Here is an 8,259-nt window from a genome sequence, read left to right on the forward strand (position 1 = left end):
GCAGAGTTGATATATTAACTCTGCAGAATGTGAAAGTATGCTCCACCCACTTAATCATACTTTGAGCATACATTGATTAACTCTCTGCAGAGTTGGTTTAACGCTACATAAATCACGTCTGTCAAAAAACTCCAACACTGACCTCCATTTAAAATCAGAAAGTGTTAAAAATACACTTTGGGGGTTGAAATCACTCTGAAATATTTAGCAATGACATTTTTAACACATTTTTGTTGTGAATGGATACAACAGTTATAGATTCTAAAACGCAAAATGTAGAACTCTATATTACATTATCTGTCAAGTTTTACATTAGCAGTTTTGAGAATTAAAAAAAACACCTGAAAATGTAATAATAACGTAATAACTTCATTACATTAGTTTAAAAAAAAATAATAATAAAAGTTTAAATAATTGGTCAGTTTAAATTTTAAGATTTTTACATTCGACACTAAATGGCAAATTTTACATTATCAGTTTTGGAGAAAAAAGATTCACCTGAAAATGTAATAAATCCCCATTAATGTAATAAGGTATTACATTATCAGCAACAATATTATTACAAATTTTTCAGTCAGATTTTATTTATTTATTATACTATTAAAGAAATTATTGCATTATTGGGTTTTGAAATAAGTGCAAATTGTATTACATTTTTAGGCCTCATTACATTTTCAAGTAATTATTACACTTTAGAAAATGTAAACAGAGACCACCAGAATACTTCCAAAATCCTTTCAAATTATTCAATCATCACCTTTTCTCTCATCACACTTTGCCCACAAATGTCCTCTTCTTTTCTTCGCACGTTTTGAACGCTGAACCGTGCGAGACGGTCCCTTCATGGCAAGTCGATCCAGATGTCAATCAAGCGGCGCTCGGCGTTGTTCCCACAGTGGCAGGTGATGCAGATGCACATTTCCCACATACGTAGAAGTTGGAGTTGTGCAGCACACTGCTGACGAAAACATCATGGACAGGGAGGGGAGCATATCTGCACGCTGCATTTATTTATGAAACAAGACAGGGACAACAAGCACAATGAGCGAGGGATCGCCCGAACATGGTGAAGGAATAGAAACATGGAATGAGTGTCATATCCTGCATAGTAAATAGTGACCTGTCTGTTGCTACAGCAGATTGCTAGAGGTTAAACAACGTTGGTTAGCTCTTTTTTTATGGAGTTTGAAACAATTAAAAATCTATTCCAGGGTCAGGGTTAGTATTTTAAAACACAAAATTAGCTACTATAAAAAAATTGTAACAAAGTTTATTTTTAGAGATCCATGCCTCAAATGGGGAAGGGGGGGGCACAATCATCTTGGTGGGTGGGCACGGACCTCTATGGCTCTATAACGGGTGTGCTAGTAAACAAAAAAGCTCTGTATGGGTACTGATTAATAACTAATTTGCTCGAATAACCATGATGTTATTATCAACAACTAAGGAGATATGAAGACACTGATCCTATTAATGATTTGTCACAGTATGCTGTCAACAAAAAAATAAGGAAGAAACTGCTAATTATCTGTAGGCAGAACTTTATTCCTACAAATGCAAATGTTAACCGTTTCAAATGTACGGACACGTAGAACTGCCAATGTGAACAGTTTTGACTGGGCTATGTCGTTTGAACTTCTTGGTAATGTATTTCAAACCTATTAGTAAAGTTGTTCCAACGTATTAGGAAAATAGGTTAAATGTTAAAAAAAAAAACAGTTGGTTTTATTTCCCATAATGGCACTGGGTAATGCCACAATTGTGCATGTGTGTGTCAATACCCAGTGGCATTACAGGTGAAAAATAGTCTTTTAAAACAACCTGGTAACGTCGTTTCGACGTATTGTTAAAGTCATTCCAACATATTGGTAAACTTCTTTCTATGTCTTGCTAAAGTCAGTTCCACGTATTGGTAAAATAGGTCAAATGGTTGAAACAGAATGTTTTTTTCCCATAATGTCACAGTTCTGCATGCACAAGTCACGTTGTGGCAATGTGGGGGGGGGGGGGGGGACATTTAGATTTTTAGCATTGCACCTGTATTATAATTTGTGCGGTCTGGTTCTACATTTGACTTTTTTCTCTCCAAAATACATATATACAGTATGTAATGCTACCAATCCAAAAACAATTGAACCACTTTCTGCAAAACCTTAGCAGGGGCCAAGGAAGAACTATAAAATGCGCATCAGGATTGCAATAAAGATTCATTAATGACAGTGAAATTATGTACGAGTGATTAGCATTTGTCGGACTAACATCTAAATGACTGTAAAACTACATAACTATCATGCAGAAATAAACAACAACAAAAATCATCCCTTATCGCTCAGCCTTGACGAAGGTATCCTTGGTGCCACCTGAGTTTGAGCTCTTTCCATGTCACTGATTAATCCCAGCTGCCGGTCAAGGTTACCACATGGCATCGTCTGCGGTTTTGTGTGCGTGTTTGTGTTTGTGTTTTGAGAGGGGAGGTGAACAACCTCCAAAAGGTGCAGTGTTGTCAGAGGTGAGCAGTCAGACGTTGTTGTCCAAGCGGGTAGCGAGTGCAGAAGGAAGGAGGCGAAGACGGGCCAACGTCTGTCTGCAGGCGTGAGGCACAAAACAGGTGAAAGGTAAAAGGAAGTGAAGCGAGAGGTGAGGTGGGAGGCTAACGGCTGACTCAGAAAGCCTTTAGCATGTCTTTCTCCTCTTCTTCCTCCCTCCTGTCTTTTCGTATGCCTCTGGCAAATAACAAACATGCACATACTGTACATGAAAAAGGATTGTGATGACACTAACTCATCCTCTCAGAGTGAATTAAGGAGTGAATAACGTCCTCAGCCATGGCAACTTGCCATCATATTCAGCCAGAAATATTTTTGGCATAAAGTATATTGCTGGAAAATTCAAGTGCCTGCATCCCCTCAGAATAATTCTGTTTTGTTTTTTTTGTCCTCCCTCCTCCTGCCTGTCTCTCATCGTTCACTTAACCAAGCTGCTCCACTGGCATTTCGACGAGGGGAATGTCAAGGTCATTGAAAGTGTTTTTTATTTTTTATTTTATTTTAATATATTTACTCATCTTGATTTTTGGTGCGTAGAATAATATATATTAGGGGTGTCAGGCGATTAACATTTTTAATCATAATTAATCACATGAATATTTAACTCACGATTAATCACAAATTTTATATCTGTTCTTGATATACAATCAATAAAAGTTTTCATACCCTTGTTAACATAAAAGTGGGGAAAATAGCAATAAGGCTGCATCTTCTAGTCCCTGTAATTTCATAATAATTCATCAAATTGAGTTAAAATGAAAAAGATGTACTCTACTGTAAAAAAAAATAATAATAATGAGCGTGATATTTATTTGTGTTGAGGTCATTTTTCTGCCACTAGATGGCATAATTGCATTTTAAGACAGTGACAGCTCAGTGCATTTTTCTTTTCATATTAAGAGCTATCTAAGCTTTACCATGAAGTAACTTCATTGTAAAATATAACTTGACCCCAGTATCCCAAAATGTATGCATTATTATTACATTTATTGCTGCAAAATTTTGACGTGGACGTGTCTGCTGCGGGCTTTCCAAGTATGGGGCAGTCATTAATCTTAAGTTGAAAAAAATATATTTTAATAATTAATTTGGTTAATTTATCATATTTTTTCTCTTATCCTTCCTTAATCAATGTCATTAATTCATATGTCAGTCCTTACTATCCAGTGTTTGGTATTTTTGACTTGTCACGGTCGACAAACATGTCAAGTCCTACCTGGCTGACTTCCTCTTGGGACATTAAAGGCATTTTTACGCAATGGGTGGCCCCTTAAGTGCCCCTGATCACCCCCATGGGTCACAAGCAATCCACCAAGGCCACCGCGTGTTTAATTGAAAAGACAAGGTTTACCGTCGACAACATCCCCCGCAGCGCCCACTCCTACATTCCAATGAGCCGCATCTCATCTTTGGTGCGAAAGGAGAGTGAGGGAATTTCAAATGGCAAGCATAATTATGGCGTGCTCGTCCTTCTGACAGAAAATCAGTAGCCCACTCCTTCAGGTGGGACAAGCTCAGCCGACTGGAGCCGATTAGAGGCCATCAGGGGACAAAATACACCTTTGACAACATTGACGCTTATTAGCATAACTGCTGTCGGCCATTCACGTCACTCTGTATGCTATTGGCATTTAGCAAAAATACCTTGGAAAATATGCTTACCTGGGGAGGCAAAAGTAATACATTATTTTTAGTCAAGCACTCATTATGGTGAAGTTTTAGTTTAGGAGACATACACAATTTCAAATTGTTTGTCTGGCGCGTTTGTCTGGGACATATAAAATACACAGTGGTCAAAATGTAGAGTACACTTTGCACACTATTCTAAAAAATCTAACAAATCTAAAGCCGAATTTTGACATTTCCTGTAAAAAATAATAATAATACGGGGGCGTGGCTGCCTTTTGAACCCTTATATCTCAGGAAGCAAAGGGTCAATTTTCACAAAACAGGCAATGTTGGAAAGGGAATTCAACGAGGATTGATGCATTTATAACTTGACCTTTGACCTATAGTTTGACCTTGTAACTGACCTTGTGGATCCAAACAAAACTTTTCATGAAATGTAATCACCCACATGTTCTCTATAACTGATAAATAAGTTTAAAGAGATTTACAAAGCGAAAGTCAATATAAAGGTTCAAAAGAAGGCAGCCACGCACCTTTCTCCCAAAAATGTCCAAATTTGGTGAAACGTGCCTCTCACACCGCTGCTCCGATTGGCTTATAATTTGAAATTTAGTGTCGTGCCATCACTATCACTATACAACACTATAAGTACACCAAGTTTCATTAAAATCAACATATGTTTGCTAAACCCACTGGGTGATTTGGCCTAAGAAAATTTGTCCCGCTGGTACACATCAATAATATCATAATACGACCTGAGTTTATTAAGTAGTCAATTAAAGAAGTATTTTTTTTTTCTCAGGAAGGAAATTCCTGTTTCAGTGTAACACACTTAACACTACAGGAAAACTCTCTCTCTTTCTTTGTTAACTGCTTTAGTCACCGATAAGGCATTGGCAGTGCAGAAAATAAGTCTACTGCGTGTCTATTGAAATGTTGTACCCAAATACAAACAAAGCGGCCTCTCCACACAAAGCTACTAATTGGCTATTCCTTTTCAAGCCCATATTCCCACAGAGGACGCAGAAGGCCTTGGATACTTAAGACAAACACACATGGTGCCGCTATTGTTTCTTTTATACACACTGCACAAGGACAAAAAGTGAGTTCTGTCTGCATCATTGACGAGCATGAAGGCAATCACTTGGTAGCCATTCCTTGATTCTGACTGGGGCGAGGCAGAGCCGCACACATCACATACAGGTGCGATGATTGCTAGTTACCCACAAGTGTCAAGTGTCGAGCTTTATAATGATAATAACAAGAAAAACGGCACAATTTATTAAGGGTGGGGGCTGTGGAGAGAGTCTAAAGAGCATGTTATGGGTTTGACGTATTAATCAGAAGTTGTCAGCTGATGACATAATGACAGTGTTTACTCCTACTGCGCAGACGAATGTTCAAACGTATCACTGAGATAAAGTAAAACTTGCAAAGCCACTCAGGAATTGTTTCTCATGTTGTGAATGCCGCTAGGGGTGAATAAAAAAAAAATCAACCTTCGCAATTGTTGTTTTGACTTGTTTTCATACCTTATTGTTAGCATGTAGCATCAACGTGGAAGGCAAGTTGTTGCTAGGAGCCATGAGCGTAAATGTCAGCCGCCACAGCAAGTGATGGGATTTGACAGATGGCATCAAAGCATCATTAGAGCTGCACCTGCTACAGATGAAGTTTGCTCTTTCGCGAGGGCTCCGGCACTGAGGGAGGCCTGCTGAGGGACACGGAGGGATTAACTGACCCGCAACCTGGGCCTGACTTCCACACATATTTAGACATGACATTGAAGCCTGGACTGCCACTGAGAATGAGTTAATTGATGCCACTATTGTCATTGCAACTCTAAATGTGTCTAGGGGACGTTGTTTTCAGAGGTGGCAAATCCAGGTCCAGAAAGTAAAAAAACTGGCCACAGTTTGGCTTTAGCCATTGATGCTAGCTAGCTAGCACCCTAGCAGGTAAACAACCACCATGGGAGCTAGCTAGCTAACAGGCATCTGGGGCTTAAGTCAAACTGTGAAAGGGTTTTTACTTTCTGGACCTGGTTTTGCCACTTCTGTGTTTTTTAAGTGTACAGTATTTGCTCATTATTTTAACTGTAAAAAGGGTTTATTTATTTATTTATTTATTTTTTTTGTAGGTGAAACAATTTAAACCTACGTTGAATAGGATGCACATTTTTGAATGATATTAACACATGGAAAATTTATGATCCAGAAATTTACTTTAATACAAACTAACAAAATTAACTTATCAAAATAAATATCTCTCAAAGAGATACATTTCCTGCTTAATTTAAAACTGTATACATTAATTTAAAAACAATAAGTAATAAGCAGAACATTCATCCTGTTACTTATGTTCAGCTCAATTTCACATTAGGTGTATATTGTTGTTATTGTATACTTTTTCCATATATTTCATCATCGTCATTCAATGTTCTGATCAGTCAACCTTAGAGCACGGTCAGCTGAGTTATAGCTCAAACCATGCTTACAGTAAGATAGACATGGGCTACCTCTGCAGCAATCACCTCTAAATAAATAAAAATAAAAATAAATCATTGTACTTTATATATTTATAGTGTTGTATATCAACTGTCAAAAATTAGGGGGGGGGGGCACTATTTACTACTGTATATATTTGTAGTGTTGTATATCAACTTCATGTACAGTAAAAAATATACATACCTGTTTTAACTTGTAATCAATGTAATGCTGAGTATTATTTATCAATGATTACTTTTATGCATTATCTATTTTAACGTACTTGTCAATCAATTTTACTTGTTTATAACACCCCAAAAATATTATATGTTTACTTTTCCATACAACGCTGACATTCATTGCACGTTTTCATATTGAGGCATCATTCTTTACACATCTATCTCTGGTGTTGCCCCGTGGACAACACATTTTTTTCTTGGGCTCCCCAGTTGTACCTTGTACAGTATTCCGTATGCAATAATTTCTGCTACTGCCGTTGTTCTGTCGAGTTGAGCTCCCCCGTCGAAACCGGTCCCATTGCCGCTCTTGCGCTGTACTTCCGCAAGCATCATAACGTCGACCAATGAGATGAGCGGGTTCTGTATCGTCATACTTGGAATGAATGTACTGTCAGCTCATTGGTCATAGAGCAGGAGGTCCTTGGAGCGTTACCGTAAGTTGTCACATAAAGGGTACTGTTCATTAATTCCATTCCATTGGCATTTTACGGACTGTTTTTGACTCTCACGGTATTACGGGACAAAATGCGTCCCTTGACTACTAAATACGGAACCTGTACTTATAGTTCTAAATATGGGACGATTCTGTATTTCAAGGGACGGTTGGCAACCCTAACTGTAAACAATGAGGCCAAAGATCATCACCTACTTATGTAGGGTACACATATAGAGATTTTTAATATTATTACCTACTTCCCTTTTAATGTTGACACTTTGGGCATTTTCACTTAAGGGTGTATGTACTCACTTTTGTTGCCAGGGGTTTAGCTATTAATGGCTGTATTTTGAGTTATTTTGACGCAACAATGAATTTGCAAAGTTATATAAGCTATATATTGACTCCTTTACTATACTATACTCACTTTTGTGAGATACTGTAAGATTTTATAATGCTTGTTAAAAGCATTACAAAAAAATTAACATTACAAAAATGTGTTGTGTTTGCCCTGTGATTGGCTGGCAACCAGTTCAGGGTGTACCCCGCCTACTGCCCGAAGCCAGCTGGGATAGGCTCCAGTACACCCGCGACCCTTGTGAGGAAAAGCGGTCAAGAAAATGGATGGATGGATGTTTGGATGTTGTGTTTGGCATCGTACCATCAGATGTACCTAGAAATGTCCTTAAAAAAATAATACATTGTAACCATTGGATGGGGAGGATAAATCAAGTGGATGCTGTAAATAGTTGTACAACGAAGAGTGTGAAACTGCCTGCTAGCAAATTAGCCAAATCTTAAGGGACAGACTTGGAACCAAACCTCCATCATGGGTTTAGTGAAAGGCAATTATCACAGGTACTGTGTGTGTAAAATGTTTGGTTGGGTTGTCTTTGACTCATTTATCTTACAAGCTAGCCTGC

The 8,259-nt window shown here is 38.0% G+C and overlaps 1 long non-coding RNA gene across 1 annotated transcript; it reads right to left on the minus strand.

Moving 5' to 3' along the window:
• Nucleotides 1-633: 633 nt before the first annotated feature.
• LOC144040048 (uncharacterized) lies at nt 634-7,224 on the minus strand. The gene is made up of 3 exons (XR_013289616.1): nt 7,117-7,224; nt 5,708-5,889; nt 634-955 (listed from the first exon to the last, which is right to left on the minus strand). It is a non-coding gene; the product is annotated as an uncharacterized LOC144040048 (long non-coding RNA).
• Nucleotides 7,225-8,259: the final 1,035 nt, after the last annotated feature.

The sequence above is a fragment of the Vanacampus margaritifer genome, chromosome 20 (assembly GCF_051991255.1).
Source record: "Vanacampus margaritifer isolate UIUO_Vmar chromosome 20, RoL_Vmar_1.0, whole genome shotgun sequence".
NCBI lineage: Eukaryota > Metazoa > Chordata > Actinopteri > Syngnathiformes > Syngnathidae > Vanacampus > Vanacampus margaritifer.